This window comes from Hordeum vulgare, chromosome 1H (genome assembly GCF_904849725.1).
Source record: "Hordeum vulgare subsp. vulgare chromosome 1H, MorexV3_pseudomolecules_assembly, whole genome shotgun sequence".
NCBI lineage: Eukaryota > Viridiplantae > Streptophyta > Magnoliopsida > Poales > Poaceae > Hordeum > Hordeum vulgare.
The window spans coordinates 372713598-372721573 of NC_058518.1; positions in this window are offsets into that span (position 1 = coordinate 372713598).

A 7976-nucleotide genomic window follows, 5' to 3' on the forward strand; every position below is an offset into this window, starting at 1 on the left:
GAGTTGGAATCAACACTTTGATAAGATGATCAAGGCGTTCGGGTTTATACAAGTTTTTGGAGAAGCTTGTATTTACAAGAAAGTGAATGGGAGCTCTATAGCGTTTCTAATATTATATGTGGGTGAAATATTGCTGATTGGAAACAATGTAGAACTTTTGGGAAGCGTAAAGGATTACTTGAATAAAAGTTTTTCAATGAAGGACCTGGGAAAAGATGCTTACATATTAGGCATTAAGATCTATAGAGATAGATCAAGACGCCTAATAGGACTTTCACAAAGCACATACCTTGATAAGATTTTGAAGAAGTTCAAAATTGAACAATCCAAGAAGGGGTTCTTGCGTGTGTTACAAAGTATAAAGTTGAGTAAGACTCAATGCCCGCTGACTGTAGAAGATACAGAAACGATGAGTGTCGTCCCCTATGCTTCAACCATAGGGTCTATCATGTATGCAATGATGTGCACTAGACCGGATGTCAGCCTTGCCATAAGTATGGCAGGAAGGTTTCAAAGTAATCCAGGAATGGAGCACTCGACAACGGTCAAGAATATTCTGAAGTACCTGAAAAGGACTAAGGAAATGTTTCTCGTTTATGGACGTGACGAAGAGCTCGTTGTAAAGGGTTACGTTAATGCAAGTTTCAACACTAACCCGGATGACTCTAAGTCACAAACTAGATACATATTTATTCTTAATGGGGTGCGGTAAGCTGGTGCAGTTCCAAGCAAAGCGTCGTAGCTGATTCTACATGCGAAGCAGAGTACATAGCTGCCTCGGAGGCGGCTAAGGAGGGTGTCTAGATGAAGCAGTTCATGACAGATCTTGGAGTTGTGCCAAGTGCACTGGATCCAATAAATCTGTTATGTGACAACACTGGTGCCATTTCTCTAGCGAAGAAACCAAGATTTCACAAGAGGACCAGACACATAAAGCGATGCTTCAGTGCCATCCGCGATTACATCAAGGAGGACGACATAAATATTTGCAAAGTGCACACGAATCTGAATGTTGCAGATCCGCTGACTAAGCCTCTTCCACGAGCAATACATGATAAACACTAGAATTGTATGGGTGTTAGATTTGTTACATTGTAAATCACATAGAGATGTGAAGCTAGATTAATGACTCTAGTGCAAGTGGGAGACTGTTGAAAATATGCCCTAGAGGCAATAATAAAATATTTATTATTATATTTCCTGTTTCAAGATAATCGTTCATTATCCATGCTAGAATTGTATTGAATGGAAACACAAATACATGTTTGGATATATAGACAAAACAATGTACCTGGTGAGCCTCTAGTTGACTAGCTCGTTGATCAAAGATGGTTAAGGTTTCCTAGCCAGACAAGTGTTGTCACTTTTTAACGGAATCACATCATTAGGAGAATGATGTGATGGACAAAACTCAAACTATAAACATAGCATATGATCGTGTTATTTTGTTGCTATTGTTTTCTACATGTCAAGTATTCATTCCTATGACCATGAGATCGTGTAACTCACTAACACCGAAGGAATGCCTTGTGTGTATCAAACGTCGCAACGTTACTGGGTGACTATAAAGGTGCTCTACAGGTATCTCCGAAGGTGTCCGTTGAGTTAGCATGGATCAAGACTGGGATTTGTCACTCCATATGACGGAGAGGTATCTCGGGGCCCACTCGGTAATACAACATCACAAACAAGCCTTGCAAGAAATGTGACTAAAGAGTTAGCCACGGGATCTTGTATTACAGAACGAGTAAAGAGACTTGCCGGTAACGACATTGAAATAGGTATGGCGATACCGACGATCGAATCTTGGGCAAGTAACATACCAAATGACAAAGGGAATGATATACGGGATTAACTGAATCCTTGACATAAAGGTTCAACTGATAAGATCTTCGTAGAATATGTAGGATCCAATATGGATATCCAGGTCCCGCTATTGGATATTGACCGGAGAGTGTGTCGGTCATTTCTACATAGTTATCGAACCCATAGGGTCTGCACACTTAAGGTTCGGTGACGTTTCGGTATACTTGAATTATTGATGTTGGTAACCGAATGTTGTTCGGAGTCCCGGATGAGATATCAAACGTCATGAGGGTTTCTGGAATGGTCCGGAGGCGAATATTGTTATATATAGGAAGTATCCATTTGGCTTTCGGAAGGTTTTCGGGCATTACGGGTTAAGTATCGGGAGTGACGAATGGGTTCTAGAGTTCCACCGGAGGGGCCACGCACCCGGGAGAGGACCAAAGTGGCGCAAGGGTGGCGCACCAGCCCTTAGTGGGCTAGTGGACAGCCCAAGAAGGGCCACTTCGGTCAAAGAAGGAGAAAAGGAAAGGAGAGGTGGGCAAACCGAATTGGGGAAGGAGGACTCAACCTTCCAAGTTGTGTTGGAGGAGGACTCCTCCCTCTCCTCTTGCGCCGGCTTAACCCTAGGGATTTTTCCCTTGGGCGCCACCCCTCCCTCACATGTATATATAGTGGAGGTGAGAGAGGCTTTTGGCACCCCGAGCAATAGTGCAGCCTTCTCTCCCTCCACCACTTTGTGACACCCTGTAGCTAGTTTGGTACGGCACGGCGAAGCCCTTCCGGAGTAGCTCCACCACCATCATCGCCACACCGTCGTGTTGCCGGAGAATTAAGCTACATCTTCGTCTCTCTTGCTGGATCAAGAAGGCGGAGATCGTCATCGAGTTGTACGTGCGTTGAGCATGGAGGTCCATCCGTTCGGTACTAGATTGATTCGGATCGCAAAGACGTTCGACTACATCAACTGCGTTTCTACCCGCTTAGCGATCTACAAGGGTATGTGGATCAGATCTCGCCTCTCGTAGATGATCATCACCATGATAGGTCTTGCGTATGCGTAGGAAATTTTTTGTTTCCCGTGCGATGTTCCCCAACACTTTTTTACTCATTTCCTTGTGTCATTTCTATTCTGAGTCACCCTCTTCTTTTCTACGGGGCTTAAGAATTAGGCTTATCATCTATCTATCAGGATGCTGAGATATAGGAATGTTGTTGTATTCAATTATCATTGTCTCCATAAGAATTTGGTGTTATGTTGTCACATATCTTGTAGGTTGCCTCATATTTCATGCATGTAGAGTCGTTATGTTGTTCGAGTTACCCAAATTCATAAATAATATGATCCAATTGCAAACCATTCCATCTGGAGTTAATGTCTTTTGGGCCAGACAAAGCACACCAATTATTGGGCTGAGGTACTCTATTACCTTGATGTATATGTTGAAGGTTTTAGGAAACCATGTTGTTTCAGAAAACCACCTAATAATCTAGTTATGTGTTGTGTTCCCACTATGATAATTCTGGCCCTCTTTATCCAAAGCATCACGTGATGTTGTATAGTAGTAGGTATTACAAATCTCGGTTCTTGAACCCAAGATTAATTCTGTCTACTCATGTTGATAGTGTTTGCTCATGCCTTTAGTACAGTAGTAACTTTATTCTAGTCCTCAAGGTTCGTGGTATATCATTCTTCCAATACCATGAACTATCATGGCATAAGTTCTTCTTTAACTAAATGATCGCAATAAGAGTGCTGATGAGTTCTCCTTTCTAATTGTGACTCTACCAATCCTACCTTTTTGCATGGGTTATTCGGAAGAATTATGTTGAACTCATTCGACATGCTAACCTATGCATCTACAACTCCGAAAAGTATGTGATTTCTTGAGTTGTCCCCCTTTAGTTGTATTCTGACCTTCATCTATCAGTGAATAGTCAAGAATTATTATGCATTCATGTTCATCGATGCATATTATTCATGTGGTCTATCAAGTCATTTTATTTGACTAGGAGAAACAAACTCTAGTGCCTCATCTATTTCTTGGATTTGGTCAAAGCAGTTGTATTCCTAGATCAAAATGTCAATCCAGTTTTTGCTTTATTTTACCCTAAAGTATTACCCTGTTTATGTCAGGAATGTCACGAGAGTTGCACAACTTCTTATGAACTCTTGATGCACTGATACTTCTCGCCATCATTATTCATTCCTCGGCCTCTGTGTTTGTTGTAACCGGAATATTGACAAGTGATCCATGATGTGTGAAATCAATACTTCTAGCAATCCTATTACTTGGAAGTTAATGGATAATGATTTTATTCTTAGCGTGTTGTTTATTGAATCACCATTCTAAAGATTGATCGTGCTACCTAATCCATCTTTCCTGGTGCACTCCTCGATCACCGAGTTAGGATTGTGTCAATCCTTTGCTCTTTTGATCATATCTTATTGCCCTAAAAAAGCAAGATTGTTCTCCAACTTAATAACTTATCGATGGTTCTTAATTTTCCAAACATCTTCTCGGAAGTATTACCATCCCTTCTCCAAGAATCTGCACTAGATACCCCTCACCTAGTTGGTTAAGCTAAACAACAACTTGGAGAGTTGGAAGATAAAAGCTTTGTCTAACTAAGTTCATTCCAAAGGGATATCTTTTGTATTGTGTGAGTCTTGAAGAAAGAGGATATCTTCATCGATTGATCCTTGTGATCAATTGTTGCACCTATCATCTTGTCCAACCTCTGATTTGAGTGTGGGCTATCGTCAAATCAAAATCAGAACCAAAGATCTTCTTAATGTTGTCTTACTCGTGGTTGTTTTCCTTGAGCATACAACACTATATCTTTTGGTCTGACCAATGCTATCACATTGTTCACATTGTTATGGAATTCCATCATTGTGGAAATCTTGATGAATTTCTGTTAAGCCCATTGACAACATTGTTTATCTTTTCCATACCTTATGCTAGACATTAAGCTAGTGTTGGAAACTTTGGTAGGCATTACCTTCATGTCTCGTAAATGAAGCATATGTTTGGTGTAAGAAGTGACTTCCTCTAAATTCATGTGCATTTGATGCAAGTTGCTGTTATGAATTTAGAAAGGTCATTTTTCTTTATTTGGAATCATCCCAAGTCAGTCATGCACGTGCAAAGTATTCTATGGTTTGGTAGCCGATCATCTCCATTCCATATGTATCTCCTAGCACACCAAGCCACTAATTTATTTTTTCAAGGAAAAGAAGTTAAGTGCTAATCCATGGTAATGCACGAGACTTTGTTATCCTCCAATGATGGTTCCTAACAAGAACTCGATAGTGTTTTATTGTGTGACTTCTGTGTGGTCACAGTTGTCCTGGATAGTGTGTTCACGTATGTCTTGCAATCCAGCTCATGTTTTGGAGTTAGCTTCCGCAGTTCATTTCCTGAGAATCCTACAACGTCAGATCATTGATTTGTATTGCAAACTCTCCTTTCACACATGCTGAGTATGAAGCATCTAGTATTAAATCAAATCTGAATCCCACACAGATATGATGGTTGGAAAATTTCCCAAGAATTATAATATTGGTCTCAGTGTGACCCGATAAGGTCATATTGTGGATAACATGCCTAGCCAAAAGATCTATTATAATATGTTATATCAACAACCTTAGTCACCTCCCCATGAGGATTTTATATGACATGTACTATAAGTTGGTCCTCATGGACCCTTTTGTGCTTCCGAAGTCCGACCTTTACTTGATGTTCTAGATACAAAATGTTACATATAATTGGGTTACGCTAGTACATCTAGGAGAATATTAGAAGTGGAGTGCTAGATGCCTCTCGGTCGATCATCCAAATTTCGTTCCCTTGGCATAGCTAAGATGAAATCTAAGAAAGTGTGGTCTTTCTTTGCATCTACATCCTCCATCGTTATTCATCATGGTAGTATGATGTGTTGCCAAGATCCTTGGCATAGATGTTGGTAAAACCTTAATGATTATGTAAATGCTCAAGTTCTTGAGAGCACACTCAGAAACTAGGTTATATCCATGGTATCAATTGGAATGTGCCTTCCGTTTGCCGAGTTAATCTATAACCCTAGTTTCCCTTCCAACTGAGTATGTCATTCTTCTGAACTCGTTCAAACAATCGTTTGGGAATTGCCTTAGTGTGGGATGAAGAGTATCGATGATCTATGTATCAAAAGTAATTCTTTTTTCCATTTAAGGGAATAAATCTACGAGTCACCTCTCCTAAGATGTCTCAGTATGGTATCAAGGCTAACTTAACCCTTCGCAACTTTGAAATCTCGTCAACATCTGTTCTAGCGTGGAATTGTTGCCTACCAGTTGAACCTCCGTCATCTACCACATTCCATCGCTCTTGATGTATGTTTCGTGTCTCACCTCAACAGATGTCCCTACGTCTCACTCCATGAGTTGATCATGAGTTGCTCGATCTTTGAGAAGATTGGTTCTTATAGAGTTTTCCATTCCTTTGTCGTCATGTTTGGATGAAGATCTCGAAAGCAAACATGTCAAGATTAAGATGATGCAATGAATCAACATCTTCAAGAAGTGCAATTGGATCATGAAGATTGTGTTAGTTTGTGTCCCCTTTGTCCTCTTACCCTACGCCTAAATCTTGGGACGAGGTTCTTGTTTAGTGGGGGAGAGTTATCACATCCCTAGAGTTTTACTTCAAATGTGAGTTGTCACAACCCTAGAGTTTGGCTGCACATAATTATACTAGTTGCACTTGAAAGCATGATGCATCATAATTTATTTTATCAAAGTGAATTGAGGGAATTTCTAAATCCTCAAAAATCATTAAAACAAAAAGTGATCAAGTTAAAATCTTCTCAAATGTGTCTAAGAAAATGTTCGTGATAAACTCTAAAACTATTGGAAAGAGATAAAAATTCAAACTAGTAATTTTGGAATCACATAATCATTTACTATATGGCCTTTGAATTAATTCATGGCTATTTTAATTGGATTTATATTTATTATACAATAAATATAAACTCAACAATTCTGAAACTTAGTGTGTTGCTCTCGATATATCCATGTAACACACATATGAATTTTCAGAATTTTATAAATTGATTGGTTTATTAAACAAATCAAAACATATTACAAAAAACAGAAAACAGAAATAAATAAATAAAAAGAACCCCCCTGGGCCACTTACCTGGCCGGCCTAGCCCAGCTCACCAGTGCCAGTCGTCCTCCTCCACGTGCCATATGGACGAGGGCGTGTGCCCTACGTACGCTCGTCCGCCGCTCGCCACCTCCTACTCGCCTCCTAGCCTCCCTGGTCACGTCCTTGCTCTCATAGTCATCTCGGAGAAGTCCCGATCGAGCGGACCCCCGATCTCTCCTTCTCTCCCCCTCCTTTCTCTCCTCCACCATGGTCGAGAATGCCATGGCCATTCCGCCACACAAACCACATCCACCGTGGCTCGTTTACCTCGCCGTCGTGTCCAATGGATCCGTCCCATCCTCTACTTCGTCCTCGATGAGCCATGCAATGGCGGGGGCACCTGAAGGTTGTCTATGACATCATCTTCATCCTCGGATCCGCCGGCCACCGACGTCAAATTCGCTAGCCCTCGAAGTTCCCCCGGTTGCGCTCATTTTCCCCTCCAAACCACCGTGAACCCCTCTTCCTCACCCCTCTGTTCTCGATGTCGTGTGCGCCCCCTAGCTAGATGTGCTGCCATGGATGAAGCTTGTCGCTGCCATGGCCCGTTAGCCTCGTGTTCTCGAGCTCCTGTGCTTGCAGTAGTGGCACCGGCATGCTCCTGGTGACCCCACGACACTGTAGAGCGCTTTGGCTAGCCTCCACATGCCATGAAGCCCCTCGCCCGCTTGAGCTGAGCTCCGGTCGCCGCCATTGAGGTCACTACCGACACTCTGCCCCATCTTTTGTGATGCCAGCCCCACCAGTAGATCCGCACGAGGCCCCGCGACGCATAGAGTTGCTTTGCTGCTTGTTTGGTCGCGTGGGGCGTTTTCCGACGACCTCCGCCGCGTCTACTGCTACCGGAGGGAGTGACCCCCGCTCACCAGAGGTTTGACCTCTCTAGGTCAATGACAGGTGGGCCAGCCCCTTGAATTAATTAGCCTAATGACTTAATTAAACATATTAAACCTTCTTAATTTACTTTGACACTCAGAT